General features: G+C 52.1%; 1 protein-coding gene across 12 annotated transcripts in view; it reads left to right on the forward strand.

The window, feature by feature from the left end:
- The first annotated feature begins 1560 nt into the window (after positions 1–1560).
- OSBPL2 (oxysterol binding protein like 2) overlaps positions 1561–21800 on the forward strand; it is a 54754-nt gene continuing 34514 nt past the window's right edge. For 2 of the 12 annotated variants that reach the window (XR_002802992.2, XM_023626878.2), the window contains exon 1: positions 7054–7218. The gene's annotated coding sequence lies outside the window, so the exon portion shown is untranslated. 12 annotated transcript variants of the gene reach the window in all.

Here is a 21800-nt window from a genome sequence, read left to right on the forward strand (position 1 = left end):
CTCTCCTCTCAGGCAGCCACTCCGCTTGGCATGGTACCTCCAGACTGACATCCCACAGCTCACAGCCTCAAGAGCAGATGCAGGGCTCAAGCCCACAGCCTGACTGATTATCCCAAAGTGATGCGGTGATGTCCCAGTTTCCAGTCACATGCTGCTGAGGGCTAGAGGTGGGGTCAGCCTGTGGGTAGAAGGCCCCACAGGAGGATTCTGGACTGTTCCTAGAAGATGGGGTGGATGCTGGGCAGAGCACGAGATGCTCATCGCAGGGGCCAGGCCTGTGCCCTCCCGCCTCCAAGCCCATCCCACAGGGCCCCCCTCCAAGCTGCGTTCATACACCTCGCCTTCTCTGGGCTCACCAAGCCCTGGAGAAACTGAGGCTCGGAGACACCCTCCTTTAGCAAGTGGCAGGTCCTGGACTTGTGTGGGGCTGCAGGCTCCATCCCACCCCAGCTATCTGCCCAGACCATGCCCCCACCCCCACCAGAATCCAGGGGCGTTTATGGAGCATCTACTACATGCAGTGTGGCCAGGAGCCCAGATGGCAGCGCTGTTCCTGAGGTCAGGGAGCAGGAGGAGGTGCCAGGCTGGCTTTGTCTCCAGGGGTGCCTCAGGGAGGACTGGCCCCGAGCGTCCCCCGAGCCCTGGGCCATGGGACTTTTGGGCAGACTTCCAGGCCTGGGGCCTCTGATCACCCCTTCTTCTCTTCTCCAGAACAAACCTGGCAGGCTCACCCAGCCTGCCACCCTGCCCGGAGGGGATGGGGCTACCCAGACGGTGCTGGCGACTCCTGAAGCCCTGGAACTGGAGAGGCCGCACCCTTGGGCCCCGAGTCCTGTACTGAACTCTCCTCAGTCAGGTCAGCTCAGAATTTGTGAGTCCCAGTGCAAAATGAAAACATGCACCCCCTCCCCTGAAATTGGGGATTTCAAGACGGCAGCAGCGGAGCAGTAGGTGCAGCAGGGAGCCCCATGCGACTGCACAGGTTGCACACCTGCGAGCGCGGAGCACGCTCCAGCCTGTGGGGGCCAACTCGCACCCCCACCGCTGTGAGCCATGAGGGCAGGCCTGGGGTGTGCCTGGCCCACTGCTGTGACCTGGGGCCTGGCACAAGATTGCTAGCTGTCCTTTCTTCTCCCTTCCCCTGCCCTCCTCTCCCGAGGATGGAATGCGGGGAGCACACCTATCCCCAGAAGAACCCCAGACGCCCGTCTGTCTCCTACCCAAGCCCCCCAACCCCACCTGCAGGAGCAGGAGTGCTGTTGCCAGGAACGGGGGCAGGGCTGCTGCGGCCAGCCCCGTCCTCGCTCGCCTTGGCTGCTCCCGGGAAGAGGAAGGGATCACACTGCCCCCAGCCGCCCCATCCCTACTCCCCAGGCATGTTTAAACTTTGCGCCCCCCACCCCCGTGCCTGGCAGCTCCCCGGCACCGCAGCCTGGCCAGCGGCTCCGGCAAGTTAAATTTAACGCAGCCCAAGCTGTCTTTCCTCTCGAGTGCACCCGCCCCACTGGTCCCCTGCGCACAGATGCGCCTACATCTCTCCCGCCCCACGTGAGCCCCTGGAAAGTGGGGGGTGGAGTGGGGTGCGTGGAGAAGGACCAGAGCTCTCTCCCCACTTTCCCTGGGGTCCCCGTGGCCCCCTGGGCCCATGCTGCTCACGGCGGCACCCCAGCGCCTGGCACTGGACCAGCAGGGCAGCAGATGCCCAGGAGGTGCTGTGGGAAGAAACCACCGGCCAGCAGCCAGGGCACAGCCCGGAAGAGAGAACGCACAGCGCCCCAGCATCCAGGAACAGGACGCTGAGGCTGCCCGGCCCTGTGATGGGGCACGTAGTGGGGGCACAGGCCGTAGGGGGCAGGGGGCAGGGACTGTGAGCTGAGCTCTGCCTCATGTCTGCCACTGCCCCCTCCTCCCAGGCAGCACTGTGAGCCCTCACGTCATGAGGTGTCCATGTCGCTGGGCCTGCCCTGGCCAAAGCTAGAGGAGACCTGAGGGCCACAGGCAGCCTGGCCACAAGGCTCCGGGTGGTCTCAGCCGTCTCTCTCTGGAAAGGCCAGCAGACACGTCCTCTGACCAGTGGCCACCCGTCATCTTCTCCCCTGAGTCATCTGTTCTTTTTTTTTTTTTCAGGAAGATTAGCCCTGAGCTAACTACTGCCAGTCCTCCTCTTTTTTGCTGAAGAAGCCTGGCCCTGAGCTAACACCGTGCCCATCTTCCTCTGCTTTATACATGGGACGCCTACCATAGCATGGCGTGCCAAGTGGTGCCATGTCTGCACCTGGGATCCAAACCGGCGAACCCCGGGCCCCCGAGAAGTGGAACGTGTGAACTTAACCGCTGCACCACCGGGCTGCCCCAAGTCATCTGTTCTATTCAGACTGGCCATCCACTCAGCTAAGATGCTGCTGTGCCCCCGAGAGTGGCCTGGGGTGAAGTTCTGGCCAGTGCGACGTGGGTAGAAGTGCCTGGTGCATCTCAGGGCCAGATCCTCAGCGGGAGACGACTTACCTGTGGGCCAGCGCGTCTGCCTTTCCTGTTTCCTTTCTTCCTTCCTCCTGGTCGAATATGATTGGCGTGCCAGCAGCCATCTTGGGCCAAGAGGTGACACTGAGGATGGCAGCCAGCACTAGAAAAGTGATACAATAAGGTAGGAACTGGGTCGCTGAGGATGCTGGTGCCCTGCCAGCCCTGGCGAGCCTGGGCTTGTGTCACAGGAGAGAGAAGAACATTTCCATGTTGTTGATACCTCTGTTATTCTGGGTTTTCTCATAGAAGTAGCTCTAATAGTCCTGAAGGGCAGAGCCAAGTTGGCCCAAAGTCCCCCCAGGAGGTAGGATGCCATGCCAGGGCCCTACGGGACATCCCATAGAGGAAGGTCCCCAGTCCCAATAAATCCTGCATCTGCCCCGGCCCCGTCCGTACCCTGGGGCCCCACGTGGACCAGAAGGGACAGGGCCCTGGGAAGCCTGCATTGGAAAGGACACTCGTTGGCTTTGTTTAAACAGCTCTCCCAAACCCACTTGATGTGGAACCGCTTCCTTCAGAAACACCTAATAACAGCCAGAAAGACCTTGGGATTCGACGGCACCTGGTTTGGGAAACTCTTCAGTTAAACTCTTGGGACATTTAACAGAGACAATGACGGTGCAGAGCATACAGCAAGGGCTCTGTAAATGCTGCTGAAGCTGGACATGGGCCCTGTCGCCTCTGTGAGCGTCCAGGGCTGCCTCCCGCACCACCCATTCTGCCTGCCCTTCCTCTCTGCTCCTGTGGGTCAGCTTGCTCCTGCCTGCTCCTTCACTGGGCAGATGACATCCTCCGGCAGGGCGTGGGGCAGGGCTGGGGCAGGGGTGGGGGGCTGTGAGTCAAGCGGAGGCGACCCCAGAAGAGCTGGCTGGGAAAGCTTCAGGAGTGAGGAAGCCACAGGGTAAAAAGTTTATAAGAGGAATACATTTTTTCCTTTCGGCAGAATTTAACGGGTGCAGATTGCTCAGGTCCCAAAGCCACAGGAAAAAAAAAGAAAAAGCCCTTTGCCGCTGCTATTGATAACTTGTCTCTCTTCACGTGGTGGGTTCAAAACTAAAAATACTCTCTCCGAAGACGGGGAAGCCGAGCGCTGTCACGTTGCAGGGGAGATCTGCCAGTTGCGTGGGGAAGGATCAGCTGGGCCATGTGCGGGCCAGGGTCGGCCTTGGAGGCCAGCTGCCCTCTGGCTGCCCAAGCTGCACCCAGATAGAAGATTCCCCAGCATCCTAAGAAGGGAGCAGAGAAACACCTCTCCAAAGGCCTGAGGGGCATCAGGGAAAGGAATGTGCCTCAGGTGGGCCTGCCCCGGGGTAAAGGTCAGGTCGGCAAGACTGGGCACGAAGCATTCTTGGATGCCAGCCCTGTTGGAGCTAAGGAGGCTGCTCTGGCCGCAGACAGAGATGGCGACATCAGCCCAGGCCCAGAAACCCACTGAGCAGGTAAGGGTGAATTTGGGGAAAGAGAAGTGGGCTGTGGGCAGGGCTGGTGCCACTGTGCAGTGTGGCCCTGGGCAAGCTGCTCTGCTTTCTGAGCCTCAGTTTCCCCATCTGAAGGGGGAGCAATAGTCTCTGTTCCTCCTTCTCATGGTGACATGGAAGGAAGGAGGGTGATGCACGTGAATGTGCTTCCTGAGGGCAAAGCAAGGGCACATGTTTGCACGCTGCTGGGACCTCCAGACCCCAGCACACCAGGCTTCGTGCCCACAGGGTCTGCTGGCTGCTGATGGGAGGCAGGGCCGCCCGGGAGGCTCCTGGGCCATCATATCAACAGATTCTGACTCAGAAGGAGTTGGGACCCCAATCATCCTGGCTTCGGGTAGGGGGAAGGTCACAGATAGATGTGACTGTGGGGTTCACTCTTGGGGTCAGCCTGATCTGAGAGCAGTTCCAGTGGGGGCAGACACCCTGAAAGCTATTTACTAGCCCAGCACTTCTCAAACTCTACAAAAGCACACACAGATGGAGCCCTGGGGTCCTGAGAACCAAGCCAGGCCTGAGTGCCCAGGATGCAGGGAGGACCCTATGATGGCCCCCCACCATGGGGCGGGAGGTCTGGGCAGGGCTCTGCCTTCCTGACAAGCTCCTAGGCTGTGCCAGGCTGCTGGTCTGCAAGCCCGCACTGTGCCTGGGCCCTTCCTTGCTGCAGGCCCAGGCCGAGACTCTTCACCTGCCTGAGGCTCAGTCTGCTCATCTGTAAAGTGGGAATGATGACACATGGTATCTACTTGATTGGCTGTTGCAAACACGAAACTGAATGAAGCATGTAAACCACAGGTCACTAGATAATGTCAGCTGTCACCATCATCGCCAGCATTATTGCGTGGCCCCAAACCCTCTTTTTCTCCTTTTCTGCGCCCATCTTCCATCCCATTCCTGGAGACTTTTGCCTCTGGAATTGGCCTCCTGACCAAGATAAGATCATGAAAAATGCTTCTGAGCTGGTCGCAAGGCACCCTGATTCCAGCCACCAGCAGAGGGGGGATTCCTGCCCAATCCCACCCATGGGGACCAGGAAGGAGGAAGCAGCAGCTGACTCTTGGAGCCCAGTTTACTGCATCTGTTAAAAGGGGTAAATGGACATCCCGGCTGCAGGGCTCATCCAGGATCAGATCCCACTCCCAAGGCCAAGGCAGAGATGGCCACACTCAGCCCTGGGGTGGTCCGTGGGCAGACGGGAGGCTCATTTGACACCAGCCTCTATTCTGGCCCGAGCTCTCTGATGCTGCAATCACCCCCAGAGTTCATGGTCAAGGACTGGTGGGTAGGTTAAACCCCTCAGGGGTGTGTCCTTTGCCTGGTGGTCAGTCTTAGAGACTTGGCAGGGAAGGTGGTGGGTTTCTGTCCTGTGCTGGACTCTGGCAAGGTCCAAAGGGAAGCTTCAGAGCGTCTCCGTAGCAACTAGTCTGGTCCTTGTCCTGGCTTGGGGGCCTGCATTCCACACCATCCCTTGCCCGCTGGAGAACCCGTCTTCTGAAGTAACCATGGCAACCCCTTTGTTTCTGAGGTCTGGCCCCGCCTCCCTCCTGACTTTTCTCTCCAGCAGAGGCTGGGAGGCCTCCTCGGTCCCTGCACATCTCCGTGCCAGCTGGCAGTGGGCCCACCAGTGAGTTGGGGCCAGCCCCTGACATGGGGGACGACCGGCTTTCTGGGCCCAGAAATGCAGCCTGGGCCCCACCCCCACCACAGAGGCCCCATCCACTCACTCATGCCCCCATATTTACGGGGGCACGAGGGTCTGTATGGGGGCTACAGAGGCAGCTAAGGCCTACCCCTGCCATCAAAGCACCTGTAGTAGTCCCCCTGGGGCAACCTGTGTGTCAGTCCCTCCAACCCTTTCTGGAAATGGGGAAACATGTTCTGAGGAGGGAGTGCAGAGGCTCAAGTGAGTCTGGCTTTGTGGAAGAGGTGGCAATGAGCGGGACCTGCAGAATGCACCCTATAGACGCTGGTAATTTATTCTTTTGGTTCCACTGCAAACTGGCCTAAGCAGAAAAAAAAATTACAGTAGCTCATATAACCGAAAAGTTTAGGATAGAGCTTGCTTAAGGTTCAGCTGGTTCCAGGTGACCCAGGAGTATTTTCTCTTGCTTTCCTCTGGATTGGCTTCATTCCCAGGTGCCCCCTCTCCTCATGGTGGCAAGATGCCCACCAGTAGCCCCAGACTGACATCTCTCTGTCACCCAGCCCAGTTCTGGGGAGGTCTGTAGGCAGATGGGAGAGTCATTTGACCTCAGCCTTTCCTCTGGTCTGAGTTCTCTGACTTTGGCCCAGCAGAAGTCCCAGGGCTGACCCTCACTGGCCAGGACAGTGTCACCTGCTCACGCCTGAACCAATCACTGTGACTCGGAGCAGCCAGCCTGGTTAAGTTACTCTACCCACCCCAAACCAGACCCGTGATTCAAATGAGACGAAGGTGGGAGAAACCTGGTTTGCAAAGGAAAATCTGGGTGCTCATAGGCTCAGAGAGGTTAGTTAACTTGCCCAGGGCCACAGACCTGGTAAGGATGCAAGCTCCAGGTCTGACGCCAGAGCTTCTGGGTTTAACCATGGCGTCACTACAGGTCAGTGGGAGCCCCCAAGGGTTTTAAACAGCAGATCGAACAGTCAGGGATGCAGCCGCGCGGGTTTTGTTGAGCAGGGAAGAGCATGCCAAGGAGGAGGGGGAGCGCCCTACAAGATATCTGAGCTGAGGGGGGCAGCTTTGGGAGGACGACTTCCGCCTGCGCTGGTCCAAAGGGGCTGGGAGCAGCGAGCGCAGAGCCAGCAGCCCGCGACCGGCGGCGCCAGGACCACCTGACTCGGTGTTTGTAAACTCAGCTCGCCCAGCCACGCCCCTTCCTCTCTCCTGTCTGCTCCTCCAGGGTCGATATCTGCATAACCCCGCCTCCATTATTCGATTGGCCATTGGAGTTGTCACTCCCAAGTGTGGGCGGGACTCCAGAGGGGCGGAGGAAAGTACAGCTCCGGCGACGTGATTAGCATAGTCCCGCCTCCCGGGGCGGCCCTCGGGACGGGCGCTGATTGGGCGGGCGGAGACCGACGAGGCGGCGCGGGGCGCGGTGAGTGGCGGGCCCCGGCTGTCAGTCGGCAGCGCGGCCGGCCGCACTTCCGCCTCGGTGTCAGTGGGTCGCGGGCCTGCGGGGCGGGGGCGGGGCGGTCAGCGAGCCTCGGCCGGCGCCGGTGGGACCGCGGTCAGGTGAGTGACCCCGGCCCGGCCCGGCCCCCGCGTCGCCGGGGAGCGGCGGCCGGCTTCAGGCAGGCGGGAGGGACGGCGGGCGGGCTTGGGCCGCGGGCGGGCCGGGAGGCCGGGCCGGGGGGAGCCGGAGCCGGAGCCCCGCGCCCACCGCCCGCCGGCTAGGCCCCACCGGGCCCCGACCCCCGGCCCGGCCCGGCCCCGATCCCCGGCCCGGCCCAGGCCGCGTCCCGGGCCCGCGGAAACTTGGGAGGAAAGTTGGCGGCCGGCGGCGGGGAGGCGGGATGGCGGGCCCGGGTCCAGGCGGCCGCCGAGACCCCGCGTCGCCGGGCAACTGCGGCCCCGGCCTGCCGGCCCCAGCCTGTGCCCGGAAGTAGGTTTGCGTGACCTCGGAGGCGGGGCGGCCCGCCACCCCTCTGAGCGGTCAGGGGCCGGCGAGGGTGGGCTCGATGGGCGGGGGGCGTGCGGACCCCTGGCTTCTCCTGTGAGTTTAGGGTCGCCGGCCCGCGTCAGCCGGGAAGAAAGGGCCTGGTGTGAAAAGTCAGTCTCCCACTCGTGGTCCAGCCCCTCCCCTGCCAGAGGTGACCACCTGTGGGTTTATCCCGTCCTGGGAGGGTTTGTGCGGGTGTGCACCCCCCCACCCCTGCTTTGTTTTTAATTTGTCAGCCTTAGCTGACTGCGCTGCTGTTGAGAGCTCTTTACCAAACACCTGTGTTGGCCACATCGATGTGTAATCTGATTTAAAAGGTGCCTTCTTTCTCCACGGGAGTCAGTGTTAGACTTTTGTAACTTTCTAAGCCCAGATCCAGACTGTTGGGTAATCACAAATCACAGAGTCTTCCCACTTGATGCTGGAGGAGAGCCTGGGGTGGGAGGATGCTCCTGGCACTCCTGGGTGGGAGGGTCGCCCCAAGAGCTGTGCTTATGTCCGCGGGGTTTTTATCCTGAACATCTGTGTGGGACAAGCTCTGGACTGGGAGCCAGCAGCCTTTGCATTCGTCCCTTTTCTGGGACTGCCCTTGCGTCTCGAGATGTGGTCCCCCGCAGCTGGGTTCAGCAGACATCTCTGGGATGCCCACTCTGTGCCTGGCTGAGAGCTGCATGGCCTCTCTAACCGCCTGGAGGTGTTGAGCAGACGCAGCTCAAGAGTGGCCGTGTCCTGGGGCCCGGGCAGCGCCCGCCGTGCGTGAAGCTGAGGGCCCTTCCTGCTGTCGGGGGCTGGGCGCGGTTCTGCCTCTCTCCTAGTCTCCATTCTTCCTCCGGGACGTGTCCGGTTACCTGGCAGGGCCGATCAGAGGAGCAGATGAAACGATTGTCTCCAGCAGTCCCTGGCGCGTAGTAGGTGCCTCAATGGTTAGTTCCTTTTCCCCTTGTTGAGGACAGGAACCTCATCGGCTGCACTTCCTCCTTGTCCGACAGTGTGTAGCATGGTGGTGTTATTTAAAACGTGACGATGAGTAAATGGATGACTGAATCTCCTTAGTAGGATTTACCTTGCCTGTTTGCCTCAGGTGTCCTGTTAATAACAGCTCTTACCTAAAGTGATGATAGTATGTAACAATTGTTGTTCCAGGACTGCGATAAGTGCATGATATTCACTTTATTCATGTGCTCCTCAAGAACCTGCGAGGCTGGTACTAACATTGTCCTTACTTATTCATGAGGAAGTTGAGGAACAGAGAGGCTAAGTAACTTACTCTGAATCACACAGTAGTGAGTTTTAGAGCAGGGATTTGAGCCCAGGCAGTCTGGTTCTGGAGTTCACACCCTTGAACACCTCCCCTTACTATCTGTCAACCCAGCATGTTTGTTTACAGTGTCCCCGTAGCATGTTTCTCTAGAACATTGTAATTGTGCTGCATTACTGTGTGTCAGAACTTTGTTTCTCACAGCATATATAACTAATAGATTTTCATTTTTTGTGAGCACAAGTGTTTATAAAGCCATTTTATTTCTTCTAAAATAAACTAAGTTTCCATCTGGCTATCTGAGATTTTGCCACCTGCCGCCCAGTTCCTTGGGGACGTCGATGTTCGCTGTGTGAAAAGGGTGAGTTGGAGGAGCAGATGACGATGGATCACAGAGCTTCAAGTACCAGGTTGTACTGTTTTTTTTGAGGAAGATTAGCCCTGAGCTAACATCTGCCATCAGTCGTCCTCTTTTTGCTGAGGAAGATTGTCCCTGCTCTAATATGTGTGCCCATCTTCCTCTACTTTATGTGTAGGACACTGCCTCAGCATGGCTTGAAGAGCGGTACCATGTCCGCACCTGGGATCTGAACTGGCGAACCTCGGGCTGCCAAAGTGGAATGTGCGAGCTTAACCCCTGCGCCACTGGGCTGGCCTCTGGGTTGTAGGTTTTTTTTGTTGTTGTTTTGTCTTTTTTTTTTTTGAGGAAGATTAGCCCTGAGCTAACATCTGCAGCCAGTCCTGCTCTTTTTGCTGAGGAAGACTGGCCCTGAGCTAACATCCCTGCCCATCTTCCTCCATTTTATATGTGGGACGCCTACCACAGCATGGCTTGATATGCGGTGCCGTGTCCGCACCCGGGATCCGAACTGGTGAACCCCGGGCTGCTCAAGCGGAACTTGCACACTTACCCCCTGCGCCACCAGGCCGGCCCCCGGGTTGTAGTTTTGAATTCAGTTCTGAGCAAACCTACTGCAGGTGGCTGTGCAGGGCGCTTAGGGCGTCCCTTTCCTCCTCCAGTGCCGTCAGAGGGGTCAGACTCTTGTTTTGTGTAACATTTTGATGAGTGTTATTTTAATGTTTAAAAAGTGCCACTTGACTTTCCTCCTAGTGTCTCTGATCCGTGCTCTCCAGGAAATGCCAGCGAATGAGTCTTGGATGTGTACTTAAAACTTGCTTGACTCTAACAATTTTATTACATTCAGCTTATTACAAAAGTGACATTTCTTTTTTTGGTGGGGGAACTTTTTGAAACATTTTATGCAGTCTTCTCCTGTCTTCACGGCAGGAGTTAGCTGTCTCTTGCAAATGGTTTCTTAGGATTCCTGTGAGAAGCCCAGGCCTCCTTTTCTCCTAGGAGTTTGGCTGTGGCAGACGTAGGGCTTACGTCTTTGAGCAGAAGCGGTGGTGATGATCTTCAAGGTGGCTAAGTGTTCCGCTGAGAAGCTTTCTGAAGGCGGCCTGGCCTGGGAGTTTGTGGGGGAAGCACAGGCTGAGACCATTCAGGTTCTGGCCCTGTCACTCTCGAACTCTGATGGGAGGAAAGTTACTTGTCCGCTCTTGCCTCCAGGGTCTTTGCCTGTAAAATGGGTCATTGTGAGGAGTATATGTGACACTGTGGCGGAGAGTGTCTGGCGCTGTGATAGGTGCTCAGTACACATTCGGTCTCCAACCTGAGAGCATTGAAATTGACCCCAGCTGACGGTGACAGACACACACAAATGCAGTTTAGAGCTAGTGAAGCCAGGGGAACTTGGTTGGACAGATTTGCCTTCTATTGAAATGAGTTACAGTAACGCTTTTAAATTATGACTATTCACGTGATGTTTCGCTCAGTGATGGACCACATATACGACGCTGGTCCCGTAAGGTTGGTACCGTCCAGCCTAGGCGTGTAGTAGGCTGTACCATCTAAGTTTGTGGAAGTCACTCTATTTCAGAAACAGGGAGTTTTGGAGACTTTCTCCTGATGTTTGTGTGTCTTTCTCTTTTTGTCAGTGGAACACTCGCGGGCTTTATTTTGAGAAGCAAACTGCGGGCTCGGTGCTGCCTTAGCTCGTCCCTGGCTCTGTAGCCTTGGGGCCTGAAGAATGGGGGGCAGCGGGAAGGGCACGCACCTGTTGAGGGCTTACAGAGCCTGGCACTCTCTCCTGGGCATCATGCCCCCATGCCTCCCCGCCTGTTCAGGAAACCCCCGAGTCCCTGGGTGCTGGGCTTCATGTCAGCAGTGGCAGTGGTCTGGGCTGCTCTTGTTTGGGCAGACCTGTCTGACCCCTGAGCTCATGCCTTTACCAGAGGGGCAGGGACCACCAGCCTTGAAAGGTGCCCAGAGAATCGCTTGTTCCAGGCTGGTGCTGGGGAGTTCTTAGGGGAGAGCATGGCGTGAGAACCATCTGTAGGGAAGTCGTGCTGAATCCAGATTCTAGAAAGGATGGTGAGAGCTGTCAGCCGAGGGAAAGCTGTGTGTTTTCCTAGCAAAGGAAGGCTGATTGGAGGCTGGAGGTGAGAAAAGATCACCCGTAATCTGACACCTCATGCCTCTGAGCTTGGCTGGAAAGTGACTATTGCCTTAAAGCCAGTTTGACTATGATTTGATGTCTAAACCGGGAAACTGGAGAGTGAAAAGGAGCACCATGAAGAATGGCAGCAGGGGCAGACGTAAACGGGGCACGGAGTCACCCTGTCGGCCACTGCGAGGGAGGAGAAGCTCCAGAGCCATTCTGCTCCTGTAAGGCAGGCGCCGAGGAGCCTGTGGGAAATGCAACAGGAGAGGGAGCGGGGCAGGGGTGAGGAGGGAGAGGGTAGGAGGGCTCCCTGTGCCGGGGATGGGTCGGCTCCCTTAGCGTTGTAGCTTCTGTCTCTGAGGTAGCATGCTTTGGGTTGAATGCTGGTGCTTGTCAGGGTAGAAGGCTCCTTGATTAACGTCACAGGGTTTTCAAACCTGGCTCCTCTTCAGGAAAACCTGGGAACTTTGTAAAAAGTGCAGGTTTAAGGCCCAGGCTGAGATCTGCCGGATCCGGGCTTCCAGGAGAGGGGCCCTGGGACGCTCCCGTGATTCCAGTGTGGCTGGTGTGCTTGCCAGCTTTTGAGACCCACTGTGGGGTCATAACCCTGTTTTGGATCAAGGACCTCTTTGAGAACTTAATGAAGAGTCTGAGTCATCTTCCTGGGGACAAATAATGAGCGCAAACAGAATTTTGCAATTTTTTCCTTTCTATTTCTTTTTCTCTTTTTATTGAGGGGAGGATTAGAAATTCGTGAATTTCCCTGACCTTGGTTTAAACACCCACTCCCATTAGTGCCTAGGAAGTATAGTTGGGAGTGACCAGGGCAGACCTGATGATAGATTTCTCAGCAAGTGAAACCAGTTAGGGGCTGAGTAGGTCACACCTGGGCAAGAGATGACAAGGAAGGACCTGGAATGGGAGAGGGAAGCAGGTGAGAGGGCGAGAATGACAAACTGGACTCTGCACAGTGATGGAGATGGCATCTGAAGCATCCTGCCCAACTGCATAGACGCCTCAGGTGGGGCGCTGTGGGGGGGCAGCAGACCTCCTCCGAGGTGGTGGGGGTGGGGGACGCCCTGCAGGACGGCAGCAGTCTCCCTTCCCTGCTTGCTGCTCCTCCGCCATCCCCAGTCCTTCCTAGGCCGCAGGTGCCCCCGTGCCGTCCTGGGCCCTGGCTTCTGCTCGTTGGAGGTGGACGAGCAGCAGGGGGCGGCCCTGCCAATCCCTGCCTTCCCGCTGCCGCTCACGGCACGCTGCGAGGTGCCTCCCTTGTGGCCGTGGCTGCTGGTGGTTTTCTGTGAGCTTGGGCCATACACAGCACCCTGTCCAGAGCTTTCTCACCCCTTCTCTCTGGCTGCACTTGAACTGCTTTTTGCTGTGTCACAGAATGATGAGGTTGATAAGCGCAGGCATGTTTGTATGAAAGAGCTGACATGCATCTTGTGTCTGTTTGGAAATACTCTGTGCTGGATTATGAGATCATGTTCTTCAAAGTGTGTGATATATTTTTGGCACTCACTATTGAATAATCAGTTTGATCAAGTGGAGGCAAGGGACTAGAGGGAGTTTGTCATGGACTGTGGGGCTCTAGGCTCCCACTTGCCGAGGCGTGGCCTGAGTCCCCACAGGAAGTGCGGCTCCACAGTTGCTCCTGGGGCCAGGCTGGTTTACCCTCTGCTGCCTTTCACGGCCACCCTGTTGACTTGGAGAGTGGTAAACAGTCAGCGATTAATGCAGTTGTTTACGTAGCAGGATAGGTTGGTTTATCTTTCTCAAGTCTAGAAGCTTTCTGTTTCTGGTGTGAACTCCTAACGCAAATGCAGTCCTTGTGTGACGACCAGTAAGCTGGCTTGGCTGGTGTGGGTGTAACGCCGGGCCTTGAAGGTCAGGGCTGCCGCCTGCGTGCTGCCGGTTTATTAGGATGAAGAGTTACGAAGTTCTGCATAGTATCAAGTAGCTGATTTTGTGATGCAGCCCAAACTAAGGAAAAGCACGCAGACCTGGAGAAGGAGCCGAGACGCCGTCAGAGCTACGCAGGCGGAAACACGCAGCTTTCTCGTTTTGCCTTCAAGACAGCGCTCTACTGGAACTTCCAGTGCAGCTGGACTTAGCTGTGTTCTGCTCAAGTCTAAGGAACTAGTGTCCCAAAGGTCACTCTCAGTTCCTTTCCATTGTCACTGAGGCACGGAGGTGTCTGCAGACGGCGGGCTGGAGACGGACGGCGAGCACACTGACCTTTCTAGAAGGCTTTGTGGATAGAATAGGACTTGTCTGATTCTGCCACTGAGCTTTTACACTTACAGGAACATTAAGGCTTGATCTTTCCTCACCAATTAGCAAAAACCATGTTTCTGTGAGTACGAGCTGAGAAATCCAAGGTGGTTTTGGAAATAAGAATAAAGAGCAGGCTTGGCCTGACGATCTTGACTGTGTTGCGTGCAGCGGGTTGGTTTTTGGAAGGCAGCTGTGGGTCGGGCCAGCTCTGCTGCTCCCGCCCCTCCTCGCCTACGCCTGGATTTGTGAATGGAGACCCGGAACACCTGCCTGCTCTGACTCCTGCTGCCTTTCCGCGTCCTCCTTCTGTTTGGCGGGGCCATCGGAGCTTTCTAGGGCCACCGGGTGGTCAGTGTGCAGGCGCCCTGTGGTGTCTCAGCCCAGCGAGGCCCTGGAATGCCCTGTCCTGGATGGACGCCACCCGCCCCATGCGCTGGTTTAAGTGGAAGGGGCGCAGTTAGTTAGCATTATGTAAGAGTGGGCCTTCACCTGCTCTCGCACGCTAGCCGCATTCCAGGTGCTGAGGCCTGCGGCCGGTGGCTGCTGTGCTGGACAGGGCCCCGCAGAGCGAGCATTTCTGATGTGGCTGGAGGCTCTGGAGCCTGCCCGGGGTGAACCTTTGTTTCCATTAGTTTTTGTTTTTTACAAAAGAAAGAAACTGAGAACAGTGGCATAGTGGGCGTCAGTAGGGCCAGGGTCTTTAGGCGTCCAGGTGACAGGTGGGCTTCCTTTGCAAAGTGAACATCTGAAGACTAAAACGCTAGAAGATCAGTGACCACAAAGGCATCGTGGCCAGCACAGTGGCTTTGCTGCAGTGGAGACGGGTGAGGTCTCCAGAGGCCCAAGGACTAGGTGGCTCTGGGCTCGCCTCAATCCAGGGTTTTCCTTAGGGTGCGTTAACATCACCAAGCAGCCTTGCCTTTACTGTACCCTATTTAATTTTCCCATCTCCGTCCTCTGTTCTTTAATTCCTGGTAGTGGCTAATTGTGTCCATCATGTGTTAAACTTCACGGCTTTCTCGCTCAGAAGGGACACTTGTTAACCATGCTTGGTGGGCACCCCAGGGAACAGCCCGTGTGCTCTGGTGGCATTTAAGCATCACTGTAGTGTCTTTCCAGGGGTCTGACAGGCCAGCCTTGGAGGATGCGGCCAGGCTGCTCCCTTGCCAGGCTGCTCCTGAGGGAGAGGCCCCGTGGGGACATGACAGTGCTTCGGTTTGCTCTGTCATTGGCCTTAGGCTCACTGCTGTTCTCTGCACTGTGGACGGGCTTCCTGGATGTGTGTGGCCTTGACCCTAAGGGTTGCAGGGCAGTGCAAGCCTTACAGGTGAACCGTGCTCTTGAAGGGTGCGGTGGTGGTGTGCCCGGCATGCCGCAATCACGACACGCCTACTTTGCCGTGTGGCCGCTGCTCTCTCCGTTATGTTTCTGACTTGTTCTTGAAGGAAACCCAATTTTACGCATCCAGTGGCTTGAGCCGGAGTCCAATTAGTGAAGCTCGCCTCTCAGCTTAGGCCCTCACGAGGTCTGCGGTTCGTCTGGGGACGCCTGCTCTGTGTTCACCCTCTGAGTGTGACCACTTTTGGGGAGGACCAGGCCTCATGGAATCCTTTCCCTGTGGATTTCCCTGGTCAGTTCTTCCTCAGCCCCTGCCTCAGTTTCCAAATCCGTTTCCTTCCCTGAGCCGCTGCCCCTCGTAGCTCTGCAGTTCCCTGATCTCACCTGCCACGTTGCCTTTCCCTGTGGGAATGAGCTACAGAGTTGATGCTGCATTAATTGGAACTGTCAGGAGGAGAAACATTCTCCAAAGCTGCAGTGTTCGATGGGCTTTTGGGGTCCTTTCTAAGAAAGAATCCTATCTTTGGTAATAATGAGAACTTGACTGTTGCAGCGTAATGCTACTTAAGCTTAGCACCTAGTGCATTTGAGCTCTGTGCATAATTGTTTACTTCTTGTTTGTACTGCTTGCTAACGTAGTTTTTCCAATTCAAAAAACTGTGGTAAAATATACATATCATAAAATTTACCATCTTAACGACTTTTTCTTTTGCTGAGGAAGATTAGCCCTAAGCTAACATCTGTTACCAATCTTCCTCTTTTTTTGCTTGAGGAAGATTAGCTTTGAGGTAATATTTGTGCCAGTCCTCCACTTTATAGGTGGGTCACTCCCACAGCATGGCTGATGAGTGCTGTAGGTCCGTGCTAAAGATCAGACCCGTGAACTGGGGCCACCAAAGTGGAGTGCACTGAAAACCACTACGCCACAGGGTCAGCCCCCATCTTAACCGTTTTCAAGTATGCAGTTCAGTGTATTAAATACGTTGACAGTGTTGTGCACCCATCACCACCGTCTGCCTCCAGAACTCTTCTCATCTTTCCAAACGGAAACTCTGGCCCCAATAAACACTAACTCTCCCCTGCCCCAGCCCTGGCACCCACTGTTCTGCTTTCTGTCTCTGTGAATCTGACTTCTCTAGGGACCTCCTGTGAGTGGATTCACACAGCATTTGTCTTTTTGTGACTGGCTTATTTCATGGAGCATACTGTCCTCAAGTTTCATCCGTGTTTTAGCAGTTGTCAGAATTTCCTTCCTTTTTAAGGCTGAGTAATACTCCATCGTATGGATGGACCACATTTGGCTTATCCATTCATCTGTCAGCGGACACTTGGGCTGCTTCCGTGATTCAGCTGTTGTGAATGATGCTGCTGTGAACATGGGTGCACAAATGTCTCTTCAAGATCTTCCTTTCAGGTTTTTGGGTATATACCCAGAAGTAGAATTGCTGGATCATATGGTGATTCTATTTTTTTTGTTTTGTTTTGTTTTGTTTTGTTTTTGGAGGAAGATTAGCCCTCAGCTAACTACTGCCAGTCCTCCTCTTTTTGCTGAGGAAGCCTGGCTCTGAGCTAACATCCGTGCCCATCTTCCTCTAGTTTATACGTGGGATGCCTACCACAGCATGGCTGCCAAGCAGTGCCATGTCCGCACCCGGGATCCGAACCAGCGAACCCCGGGCCGCTGAGAAGCGGAACGTGCGAACTTAACCGCTGCGCCACCGGGCCGGCCCCTGGTGATTCTATTTTTAATTTTTAACACCATACTGTTTTCTGCAGTAGCTGCAGCATTTCGCATTCTTATCAACAGTACAGAGGTCCCTGTTTCTCCACATCCTCGCTGATGCTTGTTTGCTTTTTTGATAGGAGCCATCCTAATGGGTGTGAGGTGGTATCTCGTTGTAGCTTTGATTTTCTTTTCCTTGATGATTAATGATGTTGAGCATCTTTTTATGTGCTTATCGGCTATTTGTATATCTTCTTTGGAGAAATGTCTATTCAAGTCTTTTTCCTATTTTTGAATCAGGTTCCTTGTTTTTTTATGTTGTTGAGTTTTAGAAGTTCTCTATATATTCTGGATATTAATGCCATATCAGATGTATGGTTTGCAAATATTTTCTCCCATTCTATGGGTTGCCTTTTTAGTCTGTGGATAGTGTGTTTTGAGTTACAAATTTTTAAAATTTTCATAAAGTCCAGTATGTCTAATTTTTTCTTTTGCTGCTTGTACCTTTGATGATGTATCCAAGAAATAATTGCCAAATCCAGAGTCGTGAGGCATTTGCCCTGTGTTTTCTTCTAAGAGTGTTAGTTTTAGGTCTTACATTTAGGTCCTTGATCCATTTTGAGTTAATTCTTGTAGTAGATGATGTGAGGTAAGGGTCCAAATTCATTTGCATGTGGATGTCCAGTTTTCCCAGCACCATTTGTTGCAAAGATAGTCCTTTGTCCCTTGAGTGATCTTGACATTTTGGTCAAAAATCATTTGACCATATATGCGAGGGTTTGTCCCTGGGCTCTCTCTTCTGTCCGTTGGTCTCTGTGTCTTTGTGCCGTCACCACAGTGTTTTCATTCCTGTGGCTTTGTAGTAAGTTTTGAAATCAGGAAGTGTGAGCCCTCCAGCTTAGTTCTCCTTTGTCAAGATTGTTTTGGTTATTCGGGGTCCCTTGAGATTCCATATGAATTTTAGCATGGAGTTTTCTATTTGTGCAAAAAACGTCATTGGGATTTTGATAGGGATTGTATTGAATCTGTAGATCGCTTTGGGTAATATTGACATCTTAACAATATTGATCTTCCAATCCATGAACATGGGATGTGTTTCCATTTATTATGTCTTGTTTACTTTCTTTCAGCAGTTTTTAGTTTTCATAGTACAAGTCTCTGACCTCCTTGGTTAATTCCTAGATTTTTTATTCTTTTTATTTTTTATTTTTTTATTTTTTTCCTTTCCAATTTTTTTTTTAATTTTTTTAATTTTTTTTAAAGATTTTATTTTTTCCTTTTTCTCCCCAAAGCCCCCCGGTACATAGTTGTGTATTCTTCGTTGTGGGTCCTTCTAGTTGTGGCATGTGGGACGCTGCCTCAGCGTGGTCTGACGAGCAGTGCCATGTCCGCGCCCAGGATTCGAACCGACGAAACACTGGGCCGCCTGCAGCGGAGCGCGTGAACTTAACCACTCGGCCACGGGGCCAGCCCCTCTTTTTATTTTTTTTTAAATACTTTTTTGGTGAGGAAGAGTGGCCCTCAGCTAACATCTGTTGTCAGTTATCCTCTTTTTCGTCCTCAAAGCCCCAGCACATAGTTGTATATCCTAGTTGTAAGTCATTCTAGTTCTTCTAGTGGGACGCCACCACAGCATGGCTTGGGGAGTGGTCTGTAGGTCCGTGCCCAGGATCTGAACCAGCAAATCTTGTGCCACCGAAGCTGAGTGTGGTACACAAACTTAAGCACTCAGCCGTGGAGCTGGCCCTGAGTATTTTATTCTTTTTGATGCTATTGTAAATGGAATTGTTTTCAGATTGTTTATTGTGAACGTATAGAAATGCAACTGATTTTTGTTTGTTGAGTTTGTATTCTGCTACCTTGCTGAATTTGTTAGTTCTAACAGTTTTTTTTGTGGAATCTTTAGGGTTTTCTCTGTATAAGATCATATCATCTACAAACATAATTTTACTTCTTTTCCAATTTGGATGCCTTTTCTTTCTTTCTGTCTTTTTTTTTTTTTTTTTTTTGCCTAATTACCCTGGCTAGAACTTCCAGTACTATAATGAATAAAATTGATGAAAGTGGGCATCCTTGCCCTGCTCCTGATCTTAGAGCAAAAGCTTTCAGTCTTTAACCATTGAGCATGATATTCCCTGTGGGTTTTTCATATATGGCTCTTATTATGTCGTGGTAGTGTCCTTCTATTGCTAGTCTGTCAAGTGTTTTTATCATAAAATTGTGTTGAGTTTTGTCACACGATTTTTCTGCATCAATTGAGATGACCTGTGTGTTTTTTTTCCTTCATTCCATTAATGTGATATATTACATTGATCGGTTTTTGTATGTTGAACCATCTTTGCATTCTAGGAATAAATCCCATTTGGTCATGGTGTATAATCCTTTTAATGTGTTGCTGAATGTGTTTTAATGTGTTTGATTTGCTAGTGTTTTGTTGACGGTTTTTGCATCAGCGTTCGTAAGGGATGTTGCTCTGTCGTTTCTTTCCTTGTAGTGTCTTTGTTTAGCCTTGGTATCAGGATCATGATGGCTTCACAGAATGAGGTAGGAAGTGTTCTCTCCTCTTCAAGTTTTTGGAAAAGTTTGAGAAGAATTGTTGTTAGTTCTTCTTTAAGTGTTTGGTAGAATTCACCAGAGAAACCATCATCAGGTCCTGGGCTTTTCTTTGTCAAGAGGTTTTTTTTATTTTATTTTATTTTTTTTATTAACCATGTTTCTGTGTTGTATTTATTTTATTTATTTTTTCAGTTTTTTAAATTGAGATCATAATAGTTTATAACGTTGTGAGATTTCACTTGTGCATTATTATTTGTCAGTTGCTTTGTGAATGTGCCCCTTTACCCCTCTGCTCACTGTCAACCCCCTTCCCCCTGGTAACCTCTAATCTGTTCTCTTTGTCCATGTGTTTGTTCATCTTCCACATATGAGTGAAATCATATGGTGTTTGTCTTTCTCTGTCTAGCTTATTTCACTTAACAGAATACCCTCAAGGTCCATCCATGTGGTTGTGAATGGGATAATTTTGCCTTTTTTATGGCTGAGTAGTATTCCATTGTATACATATATCACATCTTCTTTTGTCTGTTCATCCGTAGAAGGGCACTTGAGCTGCCTCCACACCTTGGCTATTGTGAATGATGCTGTGATGAACACAGTGGGGCATGAGTCTCTGTGAAGTGCTGATCTCAGGTTCTTTGGATGAATACCCAGTTGTGGGATCATAGCTGGGTCGTATGGTATTTGTATTTTTAGTTTTTTGAGAAATCTCCATACCGTTTTCCATAGTAGCTTCACCAGTTTGCATTCCCACCAGCAGTGGATGAGGGTTCCCTTTTCTCCACATCCTCTCCAACGTTTGTAATTTTTTTGTCTTGTTGATTATAGCCATTCTGACGGGTGTGAGGTGATATTGTTGAGAGGTTTTTGGTTACTGATTCAACCTCCGTACTTGTGTTGGTCTGTTCAGATTTTCTATTTTTTTGTGATTTACTCTTGGGAAGTTTTGTGTTTTAGGAATTTGTTTCATTTCCTCCAGGTTATCCAGTATTTTGATGTACAGATGTTCATAGTACTGTCTCATAATCCTTTTTATTTCTGTGGAATCAGTAGTAATGTCTCCACTTTCATTTTTGATTTTAGTAATTTGAATATTCTCTTTTGTCTTAGTCCATTTAGGTAAAGATTAGTCAATTTTATTGTTCTTTTCAAAGAACTAGCTTTTGGCTTCATTGATTTTTCTCTCTTTTTCTATTCTCTATTTCATTTATCTCTGCTCTATTCTTTATCCTTTCCTTCCTTCTACTAGCTGTGGTATTTGTTTGTTTTCTTTTTCCACTTCCTTAAATTGTAAAGTCAGGTTGTTGATATGAGATCTTTCTTATTTTTTAATGTAAATGTTGGTAGCTATCAATTTCCCGCTTAGCGTGGCTTTCACTGCATCCTCTAAGTTTTGTTATGTTGTGTTTTCATTCATTTCTAAGTGTTTTCTAATTTCCCTTGTGATTTTTTTTGTTGATTGATTGGTTAAGAGCCTATTATTTAATTTCCACAATTTTGTGAATTTCCCAGTTTCACTTCTGTTACTGGTTTCTAACTCATCCCCTTGTGGTCAGAGAAGATGCTTTGTATGACATCTGTCTTTTTAAATCTATTGAGACATAATTTGTGGCCTAACATGTGATCTATCCTGGAGAATGTCCCACGTGCCCTTGAGAAGAACGTATGTGCTGTGGTTGTTGAGTGTGTTCTGTGTGTGTTTGTTAGACCCACTGGTGGTGTGTGTGGTTCGAATCCTCTGTTTCCTTACTTATCTTCTGTCTGCTTGTGGTTTGCTAATGTACTTTTAAATTATTAAATAGAATTTATATTGTTTTGAGCAGTTTAAATTCAGAATTGATATTTAACCTCCAAAGTGGGTTTAGGATTTTCATATTATTAGTGAACTTTTCATACTTTATGAAGATCACATCTAGGCTGTTTTGCCCAGTTTTTATAGAGAAGAGATATAACACACAATTTGACCCTTTAGCAAGTTGACGATGCAGGTTAACCCCCTGGTGCCCAGGCTTTTAGCCAGTCACTTATTCCTAAATGACTAGATCTGTTTTTTTAAAGAAAGATGTAAAGACGGATTTGTAAGACTTGAGTGCAAGTACTCATACAAGTGGTGGGGGGCATTTTGCGTTTTCAGCCAAGGTCCTGGAAGTATGGGATGACTCAGAGTGGGCACCTTAAAGAGAGCTGGATGGGGCTCTTTTCAAGGGAGTGGGCATTTTGTGGGAAACAAGAAGGAACAGTGGGTGTCCTGGGCTGGTGTCCCCCTGAAGAGTCTGGGAGCGAGCATTCACTGCAGCCTCCAGGGGGCTCCTGTAGCAATGGTACCCTGCTGGGAGGAGGAAACCCCATACGGAGGGAGTAAGCCCCCTGTCTCCCTCACCCCTTCCCTGGGTGGGGCTGGCTCAGCCCCTTGGAGTTGCCCCCGGGACCAAAGGTGGTGGAGAAGGACAGCAAGGGGACAGGAGGCAAGTGACCATGTCCAGCACAAGCTCCATTTTC

Source organism: Equus caballus, chromosome 22 (genome assembly GCF_041296265.1).
Source record: "Equus caballus isolate H_3958 breed thoroughbred chromosome 22, TB-T2T, whole genome shotgun sequence".
In the NCBI taxonomy this organism is placed as follows: domain Eukaryota; kingdom Metazoa; phylum Chordata; class Mammalia; order Perissodactyla; family Equidae; genus Equus; species Equus caballus.